At 42.2% G+C, this 18,808-nt stretch overlaps 2 pseudogenes; both read left to right on the top strand.

Moving 5' to 3' along the window:
* Window positions 1-7,972: 7,972 nt before the first annotated feature.
* Window positions 7,973-9,454, top strand: LOC117560991 (annotated as a pseudogene).
* Window positions 9,455-9,540: 86 nt separating this feature from the next.
* LOC117560990 lies at window positions 9,541-12,120 on the top strand (annotated as a pseudogene).
* Window positions 12,121-18,808: the final 6,688 nt, after the last annotated feature.

Genomic DNA, 18,808 nt, shown 5'->3' with positions numbered 1-18,808 from the left:
TAGATACAGTTTAGATCAGGGGTGCCCAACCTTTTTTGAACTGAGAGCTACTTTTAAAGTTGCCAGTCTGCCGAGATCTACCAGTCCAAATAGAGAGGCGTAGCCATTACTGACAGCCTACTACCAGGTACATACACACTTCTACTTGTATAAAACTGACCTTTGTATGATTAATACTTCATAAAATACTGCAGATCCTTTATCTTACCTATTTCTAATCTACACACATACAAGTATTTAACTGAAGTTACACAACAGTGTTGTTGATACAGAGTTGGAGTTTATTCACACGTCACATACTACAGTGGGTAATGTATTCAAGAAACATTGAACAGTGCTGCCACATATGACACAGGACAAAAAGAAAAGACTCTGAACCCTTTCTTTGCCATTATATAAAAATAGTGTTGCTACAAAAGTATAAATTACGCTTACTAATAAGACAACTCAGATCTGAAGCTATACAGGAATCTGCTGCCAAAGTGCAATAAAAAAGACAAAATTAATAGAATCAAACCCTTTTTTTGTTGCATTTTAGTAGAGTATAAAAATAAATGCCTTTAAAATAGGATGCAAGCAACACTAGTTTCTTAACCTGAATTGATAATAGACTATAATCAATTTAAACAGAACAGATCTTAATGTTTGCATTCTTATACCATTTTGTACAATAATTATAATGAATAAGTTCAAACAAAATAAAACTTACAGCTGATTAATAACGGTATCTAACTTGAGTTTTTATTATGTCAAAAACCTGTTGAAATGCTAGTTATTTTTACTGTCCCCCAAAAGCGCGTTGGCAGCCTCCAGGAATGCTTCTTTCACAACTTCGCCGTCTTTGAAATACTTCATGTGTTTCGCAAGAACGTGACTGACGATAAGATGCTATGGTAGCAGCCTTGCTCTTGTTGTTGGGCCTGGTGAAAATGGACTGCTGTGCATTTAGCTGTCCTTTCAGGCCCCTCCCCTTTTGGGAGCGTAGGGCAGAATTAGGAGGGAATTCCGTCTCGCAGCGTTTGTGCACTGTTTTGAAATGCCGCTCCTAAATTACCCTTCTTCGATAAAGCCACGCTCGCATTGCAGATGAGACAGATGGACTTTGAATTGGAATAGATACAAAAATAATCATCCTCCCACTCGGAGTGAAAATTATATATTTTGTTTTTTTTTGCTTCTGCCATAATTACGGTCTTGTGTGTGCGGACTGTCACTCCTGCAGTGTTGACACGGACAACATCAGCGAACTAGTGCACTGCCCACCAGCCACGCCCCGATACATGGGGTCACGCCGGCCAGAGGCGAAGTCCCTCCCTTTCCGAAAGCCTCCATGGGACCCCGGAAGCGGAAAATTATACATTGAAGTCAATGGAGAGAGAAAGGTTATCTTTTGATCCCGTTTGAATTGTGCCACGAATGACACATATGATGTTTGTCAATTTAAAAGAACATTTTGCAAGTCAAAAAAATAAAAATGTGTCGTAAAACTGTGAAGTTACACATTTTTTCGTGTGAAACCGCTCAGTGAACTACAGGTCTCTCGTCTCGCACAACACGCGTCACCAACATAAAGATGGCCGTCACGTTAGCACATTTCACCACATTCTTTCAGAATGAGAATAAAAGTATTTTACGAGGTGAAAATCACTACAAGTCTGGGCACGTTGGTTTCGGTGAGTAATATGAGTGCAATGTGTAACGTTAATGTCAGCTAGCTAACATTAGCTAACAAGGTACACTAACGTGTTTTGTTTTAGTAACTAGTTTTCTCCTTAAGAAATTCGTGGTCTCTGTGTATGCTGTGGATAACATTAGTGTTCACAAGAACAAGGTACACTCCCGTGTTTTGTTTTAGTTGCTCTTCAGATTGAAGCGGACAGTTTTTTATCGACTATACTGTATGTGTGATCTCCTTTTTCTCGTTGTGTCATTTGACTTTATTTGCTGTGTGTAGATTCAAAGATTTAGGTTATCTAGGCACAGCTGTGTGTGACTCCCTCTGGTACACTGGTATGTGTTTTCCTAATGTAGAGAGCATTGATTAATTAATAAACTACACACTGAGTCTAGATCCTGACCAAATCCTTTTTTATTGTTGATCAAATGTTTTTCAAAAATGTATTCATACACATTTAGAAAAATACAATGTACAATCACAACAAATACAACACAAATTACAAAAAATACAGAAAAAACAAACAATAACAACAATCAGACAAGAGGACAAAACTATGGAAAAATAAACCCTCCCACCCCCAGATCCGGACCATACTTGTATTATTGCTCATTCAATCTATTATAGCATGCTAACAAATGGTACTTACTTTATTTTTACAGATCTGCATGGGAGACGATGGCGCGATGCAGAGCGCTGTCTGTGATTGTGCACAGGAGATGTACAAATGCAGCCACGCTGCAGCATTGGCAATATTTGCCATGTGGCAGATCAGCTCCACAGATGTGAGTGCCAGTGGAGGAAGCCTGGCACTTAAAAAGTAGTCCAGTCGGTGTCTCAACTTTACCAACAGCGAGAGGAGACATACAACCCACTGGCCAGAGACATCGCCAACTGTCAACTGGGGGGTTGTAAACGAGGCCGAAGGGGTGAAGGCTTTTGTGCAGGCCTATCGGGTGACAGTGTTCGAGTCTGGTCTCTTTGTGAGTGAGTCGGGTGTTTTGGGAGCATCACCCGATGGACTTGTGCAGCCATCTGCCCTGCTGGAGGTGAAGTGTCCACACAGCCAGAGGAACATGACCATCGCGGAGGCAGTCCAGTTACCATCCTTCTGTCTTCGTGAGGAGGGTGGGTCATATATTCTCAAGGATAATCACCCATACTGGCACCAGTCCAAGGGCAGCTGCATATCACAGACCGGAGTCTCTGCTACTTTGTTGTGTGGACCACGAAGGAGGTGATCATCATCCCCATCCCCAAAGACCCTGCATGGCATGGAAATCTCCTCCTGGAAAAATTCTACACCCAGCATATGCTCCCTGTGTTGGCCAGTAGAGGTAGATTGTGGTGGAGATGCTGAGCAGTTATTTAATTGTTGCATGTAATTATTATTATTCTGCGTGCTTCTTAGTTATTCCATCTTTTGCTGTAACATGGATCTGTATGTAACTCTATATTTACTTGTTATCTACCACACTTCCTTCTACATCATACACCATCATTATACATGATGGTGTATATAGGATATATATATTTGTATACATATCTGTAAATTGTATAATTTTATTTAAACATCTTTTTGATCTCTCAAACTGAGTAAAATTGACAATAAAGTTGACTTTGAAAAATATATATATTCTTTATGAAAATAGTTGACTGTTGTCAAATGAATCCAAATGAAACGTTGGATTGAACTACAACTACGCCTTTAAATCTCTACGGACTGTTTTTCAGTGGGATGGCAAGTTCCTATCTTTAAACATGTATTAGTTTTTTCTCAGAACAGATTTGATTTTCTGAAGTTAATTTAACTTTGCCGACCATGTAAGGTCATCATTAAAAAGTACAATTAATTTGTTTAGGGTTGACTAAAATAATGAAAAACATTTAATTTGGATAATTTACTGACAGAATAAGAAACTCAATGATGCTCTACTCACCTGTTCCTTTTTTATAAAGTGAAACAGTTGAAACGATAGATTTTAGTAAACTTAAAAACAACCTTCTCCAAAAGCTATCAAGGAATATACCGAATACTTACAATACAATACCTGTTACTCATATATTAATGTCTTTGTAACTTCAGTAAAACCACTACCTCACTCATTTCTTTCATTCATCACGGTTCAGTAAACTAAGTGATACATGAACCAGTTTAATCATTATAATAACGTAGGATGGCAACTCTTTGAAACTGTAGGTGGCTCTTAAAAGAGCCGTTGTGTTTGGGTGTGCTGGTCTCAGGTCAGTCTAAGCCCTCTCTCCACGGATGCGGCGGGCCAGCTGGATGTCCTTGGGCATGATGGTGACCCTCTTTGCTTGGTTCATCTTGGGGGGCAGCTACATGGATGTCGGTGCAGTCCACAATCATTGTGCAGTTGAAGGCAGAATTAATGTATTATTGACTCCGAATGAAGCACAACTTCATGTCATACAATACAATGACTTTATTTGTAATTGTGTAAAAAAATATGAGTATTGATTAGCAAGCAGGACCTGCAGGAACAGAGAATGGTGATGGATGGAGCTGGGAAGAGAAGAATAAAGAAAACAGATCAACTTTATTATCGGATATTAAAAATTCAATTTCAAAACAAGTTGCCGCTCCTACAGTTTTCTAGTATGTAAAGATGATTTCACATGACCTATGCAAAATATCACACTCAATACATGTGTGTCTCTGGGGGGTGCATTGTGCCTTTGATGTATATAAATAATATACCATAACCAAATACTATTACGTACAGTGGAAATCAGGTTGCCAGAGCAGGTCAGTGTGCATGTTCCTCAACGTCTCAGCAGTTACAGGTGAGGTAAAGAAAATAAAAGAGAAAAAGGTCAGTAACAACACTTAGTTTAAAGTAACAACACTTTGAATAATTATCTCTTCTAACAATTTTCTCTCAATAAGCACACAACGACTGTCTTTCCAACAAACAGATTGTCATCACAATGAAACACGTCCAGAAGAATGACATGCAAAGCTCCATGCCTGCCTTCGACTCTCCCTGAACTGCTTCCTTAGCACCCGGTGGAGGGCGCAGTAGGCTACTCTTCAAATGTTTCACGAAATACTTACCATCATGTTTGGTTACTGTTTAACATTTTGGTTTACTTCATGTAATAAAATAATAACTTCATGGTAAGGCTACTAAAAATGACAAGGCTAAGTAATGTAATGCTAACTAACGTGCTCGCTACTCGTCGCTACTAGCTAGGTAGCTAACTTGACTATGCACATGAACATGCACAACATGTATATTACCTATGATATTACCTGATATGTCTGATCCAGCGACTCCTGGTCCTTTCATCAGACGGGAATCGATAGAAGGAGCAAGTGGTATGATCACTTTTATGACTACAACCTGGTATAAAGCACACAGGCATCTTGTAAAAGTGAATTTATTTTTAGCGATCTATAATTTATTGGAGGGAATAAATCAGTTATGAGATCTTCTTCTTCTTCGCTTTAATTACGAGTCTTATTATAAATCACCGAGCATGCCTGTGACATCACTTACGCGACCCAGAATGGGATTTGGGATTTGTAGTCTTTGTAGTAGCGTATTTTTCATAGTCTTATATTTCAGCAGTTTTACGACAAAATGTGACTTTTTTGACCTGGAAATGATTGTTTAAGATTGACAAACATCATATGTGTAGTTCGTGGCACAATTCAAACGGGATCAAAAGATACGTGTTCTCTCTCCATTGAATTCAATGTACATTTTTCGCTTCCGGGGTCCCATGGTCCGGAAGTAGATGGGCGTGACTTCGCCTCTCAAAGCTTTGATGCATTCAAGTGTATTTTTCCGGCACAGGAAGATTATGTTATAGGACATTAACGATAAAACCGAATATTGTTGTTCTATTTTTAGACACATCTCGCGATCGACTGGGAATCTCCCCGCGATCGACCGGTCGATCGCGATCGACTGGTTGGGCACCCCTGGTTTAGATGGTGATGGGGCACGATAATAACACTGAAGCAGTCATATGTGCCAAATAATGTAACGATTTAGGATGACATTTAGTAATGATGGGTTTTTATTTGAACCGGAGTAAAACATAAAAAAGATAGGCCTACTAATCATTTAAATAATAAAAAACAAAACTACACCACAGCATGTTGCTATTTCATGATAATGCAGATCACCTGGCGGTTGCAATTAGTCCAAATGGTGACGTCAACCCGTTTTCATTGATTGGCTACCAGGCTGTCTTAACCACCTTTCCCTCGTTGCTAGTGTGGCGCTAGCTCATCCCTAACATTCGAATTTAGTTTTTCCTGTCATGAAAAACGAATAGCTATAGTTGTTTAATTCTTGTAAGATTGTCCCTTTTCTGTGCAGTAATGCAGTTTTTGCTGCTGCTCCAGGTGTGCCTGCTGGGACTTGGTAAGTGACATGACTGGGCATTTGTTTGTAGGTACACGCGTGTTTAAAAACGAGTCATCGTTTATTTGCACAATGGGTTTAACCTGAGTTTTTCCCAGCATGTATGTGCTTTCTTCACTCAGCTATGTTCATTTTTTACTTGTATCACGTCTCTCAATATTTGCAGCACACTAGGCTATTCCTCTTTCACATGAAACACTCAAATCTCAACACAGTGCTGCTGTCTACCCTTTCTTTGTCTAGTTTTGAGTGATGAGTTGGGTATGTCTCTGCCCTTGTAATAACAAAATATACTAATCCATGCATTGCTAAAGGGAATTATGGTTGGTAATGTCTTGAGAAATGTTCTGTGGTCTGCATTGGGATGTGACTATATTTAAAATACATCATTGCTTGCAGTGCTGTAAAGTAGGCTAGCTAAATATGTTTACTTGTGTACAATTTAGAGGAATTTGTACTTTTCTTTTACGTTACTTAAACCTCACTACAATTCATTGGTTAATGGTGTACTTTTACTCCACTATATTTATGTAATACCTTTAGTTACTTAGGATTTTGATTAATTATGTGAAATATAAGTATACAAAGTCATTAAAACTAGCTGCATCAATTATTGTAATCAAAACTTGTATTTATTATTCTAGAATGGGCCCATCTGCCTAAAGAGTACTTTTATGTATAGGAGTATTCCTACATCATGGTATTCCTACTTTTACTTAATTAAAAGAGCTAAGTACTTCTGTCTCTGATTGCTTGTAACAAACACAGGTGACACTACAACAATAATCTGACATGTTTGGCACGATGTAGTAAGGCATTCTAACTTAACGGATCTTCAAATAAACAAACTGTGTTTTTTGCTTTTTCTCCTAGGATTAATCGCATGTCGGAGGAGGTGTAAATGCATTGCTGGAAGCAGACACGTTGAGTACATCAGAGAGTGCCAGCTAGTCAATGTGATGAATAATAACTTGATACTGATCGGTGTTCATTTGCACGATGGAAATCAATTTAATACTCGTTTTTCTCAACTCTTTTTAGGTTGTGTGTAAGAAGTTCACATGTGGCCCTAATGAGAAGTGTAAAGTGGAGGATGGCGTGCAAAAATGTCATCCTGTTGGTAAGTGTGTGTGCCACGCCTCTGGTGACCCCCATTACCGCTCTTTTTGATGGGCGAACATTCGAAACTGAGTATTTCCCCGTCAGTTTAAAGTTAATTTCACATTGCTTTTATCTTGTGTAGATCCCTGCAAAGCTGTCAAGTCAAAGAGAAGTGCCCTGTTGAGAAGGGTGAAGCTGTGTGCGTCCCAGAGTACACAGGCACATGCTGGGCTTTGGGGGACCCCCACTACCACACATTTGATGGTTTTAAATTTAACTTCCAAGGCACCTGCAAGTACGTCATTTCCAAGACCTGCGGGAACCTGGATGGTCTAGTGCCGTTCTCGGTCACTGAGAGGAATGATAATCGTGGAAACACTGCAGTTTCTTTTGTCAGGGAGGTTGACGTTTCTGTGTATGGGTACAACATCATTCTCAAGAACCAAGTTGGTCGGGTCATGGTAAGATTTTATTGTTCTGATGCGTTTGATCTGTAGTATTTCATTGTTTATATTATTTTTGATCCATTCCCTTCAGGTGGACGGGGAGCTGCTGAACCTTCCTGTACAGCTGGGCGAGGTGTCAGTGTCTCAGCGTGGTCACACTGCAGTGATGGAGACAGACTTCGGTTTGTCCGTCTCCTACGACACCAGACAAGGACGAGAAGCATCCCTGCTGGGACACGTGCGAGAGAAACTGTCCTACATGTGACAGCAACCAGAAAAAGCTCTATGAAACTGATGCTTTCTGTGGGGGCCTTGTAGCTAAGACCAATAACGTGTTTAAGCCGTGTCATGGAAAATTGGACCCCCAGGCCTTCATGAACAGACAAAAAGATGCTGTGCCAGGCCTTGGCTTCGTACAGTCGGCAGTGTCGTGGGGAAGGAATAATTATCAAGGACTGGAGGGAAAAGTTTGGCTGCCGTGAGTATTAACAAGCATCTCATTTGCACATATTATTCGGAAACTTTAATGAATTATTTAAGATTTTCACATTTGGTTTATGCTTTTTATAATTGTATTCCTATCTAGCAATGAGCTGTCAGCGTCACAGCCACTATGAAATCTGCACCAGCCCATGCCAGCCATCCTGCCCATTCCCTGATCAGAAGTCTCCCTGCCCTGGTGCCTGTGTGGAGGCCTGTGTCTGTGATGAGGGTTACGTCCTCAGCGCTGGTGTCTGTGTGCCTGCTAAAAGTTGTGGTTGCTCCTATCGGGGCCGTTACTCCAAGCCAGGGCAGCACTTTTGGGCTGATGAGACGTGCAGTCGCCTTTGTGAGTGTGATAAGACCCTGAGCATGGTGACATGCCATGAGGCTTCCTGCTCTGCCCAGGAGACGTGCACTGTAGTGGATGGAGAGCGGGCCTGCCGACCCATCAGTCACGCCACATGCACAGCCTCAGGTGACCCGCACTACCGGACTTTTGATGGCCGCCGGTTTGACTTCCAGGGCACATGTGTATATCAGCTGGTGGGACTGTGCTCGCAGCAGCTGGGGCTCGTGCCGTTCAAGGTGACTGTGCAGCCTCACCATCAGCAGAGAATATCCCTACAAAGTCCTGGTGAGTACGCATTTGGAGGTACGGATATTGTCAAGCAAATGTGCAATTTTTAATAACAGATTAAATAGGTAATCTTTTTTTCATTTGCATTTTTGAAGAGAGAAGAAATAGGACGTGTAGTGACAGTATTACAAATAAACACAGGACAGATACTCAGAGCCTCTTCAAATGAACAGATATTATTGCCGCTTGTCATTGTGCTAATTCTCACATCTCTCATGCTCGTCTCCATATATATTAATTGCATATTAAAATGTTGATCCAGGCAGCCTTAATCAAACTAAAATTGTAACTGCACATTAGGGTGGATTATCAAAGGCGGCAGAATTATTAAATCTATAATTTCCTAAAAATATTTCTCTCTCCTTCTTCAGATCAATGGGCAGCTCGCTTCGTTACCATTAGATTACAATAATGAGCTGGTCGTGTTTCTTAGTGGCGGGACAGTTGTAGTGGAAACAGATGCTGGTATCACCATGACCTTTGACTGGAGGGGCAGAGTGAGCGTTTCTGTGGCCTGTGCGGCAACTACAATGGCAAAGCTCAGGATGACCTGGCCATGCGGAACGGCCAGAGCAGCAAAAACGGAGCTGAGCTGGCAGGTGGCCCTGGTACCAGGTTGCTCATCAGTTTGCCAGGGGGCATGGTGCCTGGCCTGCTCCGACTCCCACAGGAAAAAGTACCAAGCCCAGAAATACTGTGGTATAATCGCTGACCTGGCAGGGCCTTTCAGAGATTGTCGCAGTCGTGTAGACCCTGCTCCTTACCTGGAGGACTGTGTGTATGATGCCTGTCAGTACCATGGCCACCAAGGCTCAGTTTGTGATGCTGTGGGAGTCTATGTCTCTGCCTGCCAGAGCCAAGGAATCCCCATCCGCTCCTGGAGAACAGATGCCTTCTGTTGTGAGTTTGAGAATGTGTTTTCATATTTTCAATCTCCTATTTATAAAAAAAATAAATATCCCTTTTTGATTCTCCCTCCTCCTTTCCCACAGCAATGGTGTGTCCATCTAACAGCCATTACACCCTGTGTGCCACGGGCTGTCCTGCCACCTGTGCCAGTTAACCTCCCTCACCACCTGCCACAGGGCCTGTTTAGAGGCCTGCGAGTGTGACGAAGGCTACCTGCAGAGTGGGGATACCTGCGTGCCCGTGAGAGACTGTGGCTGCTCTTACGATGGCCAGTACTACAGGAAAGGAGACGTTTTCTACCCCGAAACAGAGTGTGTAGAGCAATGCGTCTGTGGAGAGAACGGCGCAGTGTCTTGCAAAAATGCCAAGTGTCGTGCAGGGGAGACCTGTAAGCTTGTAAACGGAGTGAAAGGCTGCCACCCTGAGGGGCAGGGAAAGTGTGTGGCTTCCGGTGACCCTCATTACATTTCCTTTGATGGAAAGCGGTTTGAATTCCAGGGTACCTGTGTCTACCTGTTGGCCAAGGTGTGTGACGATGACAATGGCCAGCTGACGTCATTCAGCGTAACTCAGGGGAATGAGAAGTATGGGAATGGAAAAGTGTCTGTTACCAAGTCTATTGCAGTGGCAGTCTACGGTTATGTCATTTACATCCAACAAAGTGCCATGGAAAGTAACTGATATATAACTTCATATAAAACACATGTGGTAACATTTGTACACGTTTATAATTTCCTCACAAATGTTTTTCTTTCTTCCTCTGCCCAGGTGGATGAGGAACTCCTAAACCTTCCTCTCTACCTGGACAATGGGCGTCTCAGAGTCACTCAGGAGGGTCGCAACATCATAATCCGCACAGACTTTGGACTGACTGTCCTGCATGACACTGTCTATTATGTTGAGGTGGTCGTGCCTTCCACATACCAGGGAAAGATGTGTGGTCTTTGCGGCAACTACAACAAGAACAATGGTGATGACTTCAGACGTCCTGGTGGCAGAAAAACAACCAGCGTTGATGACTTTGGGAAGTCGTGGGTGGTGGACATGCCAGGCAATGTGTGTGGGGGCTGTGGAGGCCAGTGTCCAGTATGTGAGCAGGCCAAGGCCACATTGTATGGCAAATCGGACTCCTGTGGCTTCAAGAGTGCACCTAATGGTCCTTTTTAAGCCGGCCACAGTAAGATTGACCCAGTGGCATATGTGTCTAATTGGGTTTTTGATGTTTGTGCTGTGGGTGGCAACAAAGATGACCTATGCAACAGTGTCCAGGCCTACGCTTTGGCCTGCCAGAGCGATGGAGTGAAAATCCAGCCATGGAGAAGCAGCTCCTTCTGCCGTGAGTAACACTAAGCAGTATTTTTGTTGTTTTATATTTCAGTTGCTCAAACAAAGTCTTACAAATGTCTTCTTCTCTTGTAGCTGCTTCCTGTCCTGCAAACAGTCACTATGAGGTGTGTGCCGACACCTGTGGTGGGACCTGTGCCAGCTTTATTTACCCGTTCACTTGTTCTGAAAGCTGCTTTGAAGGATGCCAATGTGACGCCGGATTTGTTTTCGATGGAATCCAATGTGTTCCCTTGGACAGCTGTGGATGTGTGCACAATGGCAGATATCTAACGGTAAAACTGTACTGAGATTTGACTTTGTCATACTTCATAACTCCCACACACTTGAAAGTTAGTTTCCATTCTGTCATAGCAAATACACATGAACAGAGACAACATTATATTCATCCACCTGGAAGATTACTTACACAATGTATGCTTCCAGATGGGCCAAGCAGTTGTGGACAAAGCCTGTACGTCCAAGTGTGTGTGCCAGGCCTCTGGGGTGGTGAACTGTGAGAAGCTGACCTGTGCCAGTGGAGAGGTTTGTGGTGTAAGAGATGGCGTCAGGGGCTGCCACGTCAAACAGGGCCACTGCAGCGTCAGCCAAGTTGGCCTCCTCACCTCCTTTGATGGCATGTCTGGAGCGATAGGAGCTCAAGGGGTATTTGTAGTGGCGTCTGTGTGACGAGACCAACGAGATGTGGTTATGGACGCCAGGGTCTGCAGCACTGTCTTGTATGTTTTCTTTAAGGAAACGGCTGTCAGTTAACAGCCAACATGTGACCTGGTGAGAAGAGCATGAAGGATAATAGTTCAATGTTTCACCAGAAAAGTAGTTTTGGTGTAGAAACCTTTTTTTAATCTCACTTTGTTTTTTCCCATCCTCCATGTCATCCAGGTAAATGGCAGAAAAGTGTCTCTTCCCAGCAAAGTGACGAGTGACATATCTGTCCACATCTCAGAGAAGACTGTGATCATTGAGAAGGCATCTGCTGTACGGCTCACCTACTCACTTTCAAAGGAGGTCACAGTCATTATTGACAGTAGCCTGTCTGGTCAAATGTGCGGCGCCTGTGGCAACTACTACTACTACAACTCCAAAGATGATATGAGAACTGCAGATGGGGAAAATCACCACTGATGTGTCTGTTGTTGTTGGCTCCTGGAGCGCCAGGGTATATTCTAGATGGTGAGTATTTGAAAGGCATAATGTAACATTTCCTCTGTGTAAATATAATGGGCAAAGATACATTGCTGCATTTACTCCTAGGATAATGATCTTCTTCACTCCATGCTCTCATTACATTGTTGAGAAATACAATTTTCTAAAGTGTTGCTTGTAATCTCTGTTGTGCCCGGGTGAACCTGACTTTATTTTCTCTGGTGCCCTTCGGCTGCATTTATTTTCTGTTTCATTTCAGTGGTCTGTAGAGAGGTTGGTTCTGCGGTGGTGGAAAGCATCTGGTATACAGGTAAAAACTGATGTTATTTCCTCTCAAAACGATGAACTGATGTTTCCTCATGTAAGTGGCTTACATCATGCTTTCTACCCCACATTGAACAGGATGAAGAATTTGAAGTCATTTGGCAAAGCTTTCTTGTTTTAAGCTGGTTTCTACTCATCATTAGTGCTGTAGCGACGCGTCGACTTCAAAATATCGTCGACGCGTCGCCACCATAGACTGTATGACGCCACACACACGTGGGTCACCCAAAGCAACAAGCAGTTCGCAATCGCACTTCTAACACAATGGAGACTGAAACGGCTACCAACTCCTCCTCACAGGATTGCGCACGAAGCCCTCAAACGAAAACATCTCGCCCCAGGTCTTCAAAAGTATGGGAATATTTTAAAGTTAGTCCAAAACGCAAAGATATTTATATATTTATATCTCACTGAGACTGCTGCTTGACCGGAAGCAGCAGCTAGCTGTGGTGGCAACCATTAGCAGCTAGCATTTGCTCTCCGATTTAAAATGGAATTATGGATTATAAATTCAATAATTTTTTTATACATAGAAGTTAAAAACCTATGGATTAACCGATTCAGCCGCGTTTTTTCTCATTTTAATGCCATTGAACACGTATTTTGATCAGATTGACAGCTACGGCGGTGAGACGATCTCCCTAGAAGCTCTGTGAAGGTACGTGTTGTGATGACTGTATTTGCTTCCCCTGTCGCGAGTCCGGATCACTCAGTGATGATACTATATACCTACATAATCTGTGGAGTCTCAGCTTTAATCGGATATCTTGTATGTGCAGCTACGATAAGTAATAAGGATACTTTTATCTTGAGATCTGTGCCAATGTCCGTTAGCATTTTTCGCTCAGGGGTCATTTAGATGCTTCTTATGAGACTTGTGTTTTGTTTTGGTAAACATGGTTTGTATCGTCAGTTAGCTGAGATTATTTCCGTTAATCTGGTATAACACATTAATAGGTTCTTAATATTAAGACACAGTATCGTGAAACATTTTTTTTTTACATTACGTTTTTTATGAATTGAACAACAGAAAAATAATCGTTCGATTAGTCGACTAATCGATCAAATAATCGCCCGATTAATCGTTTTCAAAATAATCGTTTCCCCCCCAGCACTACTCATCATACTTCACTACTTCCTGTTTGTTGCGTGAGACATTATATTCAGCAGAAGTCTCCACGTTTGCAGTCAACCAAAGTAGCTTGTAAGTATGCTAACGGACAGAAGAAACGCACGACCACATCGCTCAGAGTTTGGCCTGGAGTACTGGGCCGTTTATTATAACTGCGCATGCTCATTAGCATCACCACGTTTCAGGCACATTCTGATGTCATACACATGAACTGAAACATGACTTTGTTATTATACAAATATGCTCAACAGTCCCACTCAAAGACATGTTGATAACTCAGTGGTACACAGAATCCAAATAAACAAAACAAAAGCTTCTCTAGCAGTGTTCAATTTTTATACCTGCAATTTACATTACTCTCCAAACAAATACCCTTTGAACTTGTCAAATTGTGCCTTTGTCAACGGCTTGGTTAGGACATCAGCTACCATATCTGCAGTAGGACAATATGTAATAGATATCTTCCCCTCAGCATGTGCAGATCGTACAAAATGGTATTTGATGTCTACATGCTTGCTTCTCTGTCTGGATACAGGGTTTTTTGATAGAGCTATTGCTCCCTGGTTGTCCTCATATATCTTCACTGGTACATGTGGGCTATTACGGTCTGCCCCTTTTAATAACTGTACAAGGTACATGCTCTCTTGAGTAGTAGCCGCTAATGCCATGTACTCGGCCTCACAGGTCGATAGCGCCACTGTTGGCTGCTTCCTGATTTTCCAGGATATAACTGGACCATTTTCAGTTAAGCTGAAACAATATCCAGTTGTGCTTCTCCTATCATTTTGATCGGCTGCCCAATCAGCATCACTATATCCCTCAAGCTTTAGGCTTTCCTCACTTTTCTTGTAATGTAGCTCTTGGTCTATTGTACCCTTTAGATACCTCAACAGTTGTTTTGCTGCAGCCCAATGTTGTTGTTTTGGTTCTGCTAAGTGTTGTGATAGTTTACTCACAATCCAGATCAGGTCTAGTACATGTCATAATGTATATCAAGCTACCTACTATCTCGCTGTATCGTGTTGAATCGATAACTTCACCCTCAGTGTCAAAATGTAACTTTTGCTCGCATGGAGTTGACCTTGGTTTGCACTCTGACATGCCAAACCTCTCTAGCATCTTTGCTATGTGGCTCATTTTGATCTCCCCCTCACTCTGTAAAGTCGATACCTAGGAAGTGTTTAAGTTCACCCAAATCTTTCATTTTAAACTTCCTCTTCAACATCTCTTTGACATCACTGAGTGAGCCGTTGTTATTGTCCGCTATAAGTAGGTCATCTACCCATATCAACAGAATAACTCTTTCTTTCTCAGACTCTTTTCTGTATACACAATGATCAGCATCATTTTGCACAAACCCATTCTCTGTAAGATGATCATGCAGTAACTTGTTCCAGTTTCGCCCGGATTGCTTTAAACCATACAATGACTTGTTAAGTTTGCACACTATTTCCCCTGTTTTGGATTCTGCCTCAAAACCTTCAGGCTGTTCCATATACAACTCGCAGTCTATTGGTGCATGGAGATAAGCTGTCTTCACATCCATTTGGTGTAGGATAAGATCCTCCTGTATAGCCGTCTGCATCAATGTACGTACAGAAGTCATATTTGCTGTCGGTGAAAAAGTTTCCTTGTAATCAATTCCCTCTACTTGACTATAGCCTTTAGCTACATATCTGGCTTTAAAAGTCTCAGATCCATCTGGGCTTTCCTTTACTGCATATACCCAACGACCTCCCACTGCTTGCTTGCCCTTTAGCAGTGTGGTCAGACGGAAGGTCTCATTCTCTGTTAAAGAGTTTATCGCCTCTTTCATTGCATCAGCCCACATTTTTGATTTCTTAGAGCCTATGTATGTTTTGGGTACGTCACAAGCAACCCTGTAGAAATAATCTACATTTTCACCTTCATCATTACAATCAGCCTTACACTGATACTCCATTAAATATTCTGGAGCGTTTCTTTGTCTAGTGGGATAGTGTAGTGCACGCTCTCCCTGTTCTCTTCGAGTACCATCTGTCTGGATCTGACAAGCCTCAATATTCTCCTCACTATAGGACTGTACACCCACATTAGGCTCTCTCTGATTCTGGTTCACCATTTGTGTCCCTGCTGGTGTTGTGGGAATAGTTTCTCCATAAGTGTCAAAATCCATATTATGATTTGTCTGACTATCTGCACTACTCTTTGTGATACATTTTACCAGCCTATGTTTCAGGACTTTCCCCGTCTCAGGATAAAATACTTGGAATGCTGGGCTATATTTGTCGTATCCTACAAAAATACCCTTTGCACATCTAGAATCTAGCTTCTTCTTATCCTGTTTATACCCGTAGCATTCAGAGCCAAATATTTTCATGTTGGGTGTTTTGCCAGTAAAAACACGGTATGGTGTCTGCTCTAGACGCTTACAGTAACACCTGTTACGTATCTGCGCTGCTGTCTGTACAGCATATGTCATAACTGCTTTGGGAGTTTACTCTCCAATAGCATGCATCGTGACATCTCAAATATGGTCCTCCAACCTCTCAGCAGTACCGTTCTGGTGAGGTGAGTATGGGGCACTTGTCTCGTGCCTTATCCCTTTCGTCCTAAGTAAAGTTTGAAACTCATGCCCAGTGAATTCAGTACCGTTGTCAGATCTTATGCACTTAATGTGTCCATATGGAGCAGTATCCGCTATGAATTTTTCAGTAGCTTTTGCTGTATCACTCTTTGCTTTGATAAAGTAGGGAAAAATCATCCCACTATAATCATCAGTAAATGCTATTGCATATCTGTACCCGTCTTTATCTGCTGGTTCTATTGGACCACATAGGTCTGTATGTACTAGCTCTAGTACTGTCTTAGCTTTTGCATCTGCCTGCCTGTTTCTGCTTTGAGTAAATTTTCCCTGCGTACATGTTTCACAGTTATGGTTAGACATGTCATGTTTCCCTTTGATCGACATACCTGTAACCACTTTCTCAAGTTTAGACACATCCTCAAAATTACAATGACCAAGTATTCTATGCCATGTCTGGATGTCATGACAACCATTACAAACATCATCAGTATTTTCATCCTCTACTGTGCAAGGGTAATATAGCCTACCATACACATCCATTTTAAACTTAGTACCATTTTGATGAATCAGCCAATCATCACCGTCCTTGAAGCGGACCACAGCTCCGCTGGCTGTCGCTGCTTTCACGGAGAAAATGTCCTGTGGAAAAGATGGGATGTAAAGCGCTTGTTTGAGCCTCGTTTTCACTTGCTGTCGAGCAGAACAACTTCGGCTTCGCCTCATCTTCGCCATCCCGGTAGTTTTCGTTCCATCTGCCAGCTCTATCACATGGTCCTCGGGTCTAAAGCTCTTATCGATTTTCTTAAACTTTGCCGGGTCATTAATCATGTGTGTCGTGGCACCACAGTCGACCATAAGACCTCTTATTTCCTACTTGATTTTGACAGTCACTTATTTTGAAAAAGAATGATGCACCGGTATCATCCTCCGTGTCTCCGTCTGCCTTCTTCACCTGATCACGGCCTAGCCCTCTGCCTCGGCCCCTTCCTCGGTGTGGCGTGTCGCTCCTCTCGTCTCGCTTGGATCTCGTTAGGGCAGGGGTCGGCAACCCGCGGCCCTTTAAGCCCTCTGCTCTGGCTCCCTTGAGCTTAGACAAAAATAAGAAGAAAATAAAAGTATTTGTAGGACTATTTATATGTTGTTGCATGGTTGAAAAATGTTTCGTATTTTGAGGTGATACTGTGACACATAAATAAAAAACAAAACGGTTTTAATTAGGTCAACTAAAAATATGCGGCACATCCTGCTACGGTCCCGCGCGAGCGCTTTTTCTTGGAGGCGAATAACCTGACCCCCGGCTCGATGAGCGAACTATGGATAAATCAAAGAAAAGTACCGGAGGAACACAGGATTTAATTCTGTGTGGACAGAGTTATCTGCTTTCACAGCAAACGATGCTGGTTTTCCGGTATGTTTGATATGTAGAGAAGTTGTCAACGGTGGTGCAGCCTTTACGTATCGAGGAACAACAAGGGAGAGGAAGACAGCTGACGATCTTCATAATTCAATGGGGTGTGTCATTTATTTCAGAAAACACTTTTTGTTATATTCCATGGAATGCTCTTAACGTCCCGATGGCAATGAATATATTAAATGCTTTGACAATAAATACATACAAAAATTAATCTCTGGAAGCCGAAGCGCTGTAAAAAGCACGACCAATCTTCTGAGCCGGCCTGGCTAAAGTAACTGGATGGCCTACCTACCTGTCAGCTGTGCACAAACTTATCTCGTTTCCTCATTGGTCATGTTCGTGTGTGTTGGAGGAGGGACTCTGTAAGGAAGTCTGAAGGCATATTTTTTCCGGTTGTGTACTTTCAAATTCTAGCGCACTCGAGCTGGTTTCTCCATTCTTACCTACCCTACCTTTAACTCTTTTTAGGGTGCAGCTATATGTTTTTATTTCAAAGTGGGCCCATTTTAATATTTTTTTTTTTCCTTCAAATGTGCAGAGGACTCCAAGTGTTATGTTTAATTTATTTTTAAAGTAGGCCTGTGTATTATTTGTAATTCTCTTTTATAAGAGTTATTTGTTTCTTATTAGAGGTTAATGGTTTTATATCATGTAATAAATAGCCTAATAAATGCAAAAAAACTGTAGTTTTTGTCTGATATAACAATAAAAAACTATGAAATATGTTTATTTTGGTCAAAAAGGTTGCAGACCCCTGCGTTAGGGCATGTTCTAGCCATATGCCCCATCTTTCCGCATGTGTAGCATTCAGTGTCGGCTAAGTCCATCTTCTTCCCTCTTCCACGTCCTCGCCCCGCTAGTCCTCATAATGCCGTCCGCATTCATGTCATTCGTCCTATATTTGTCAGTGCTCTCATAGCTCCGCAGTTTAGCTTTGAACTCACCGAACGTTAGACGGTCGTTGGTTTGAGTGACGTGCACGACAAACGGGTTGAATGAGTCCGGTAACCCCTTCACTACCATGGCAATCTGCAACCCGTCACTGATATTTTCTTCGGCCCTTCTCAAAGACGTGAATATAGTCTCCGCTCGAATAATATAATCAGTAACAGTCTCGTTGCTTGCTTTGTGGAGAGAAGAGAGTTCACAGTACAGGCTCACGGCTCGTGGTTTGTCCTTTCCTGCGTAGTGCTCTCGGAGTATTGCCAACGCTTTTCTTCCATCTTGTTTC

This window comes from Gymnodraco acuticeps, unplaced genomic scaffold (assembly GCF_902827175.1).
Source record: "Gymnodraco acuticeps unplaced genomic scaffold, fGymAcu1.1, whole genome shotgun sequence".
In the NCBI taxonomy this organism is placed as follows: domain Eukaryota; kingdom Metazoa; phylum Chordata; class Actinopteri; order Perciformes; family Bathydraconidae; genus Gymnodraco; species Gymnodraco acuticeps.
The sequence above is the reverse complement of the archived record's forward strand: the minus strand, read 5'-3'. Positions and strand labels throughout refer to the sequence as shown.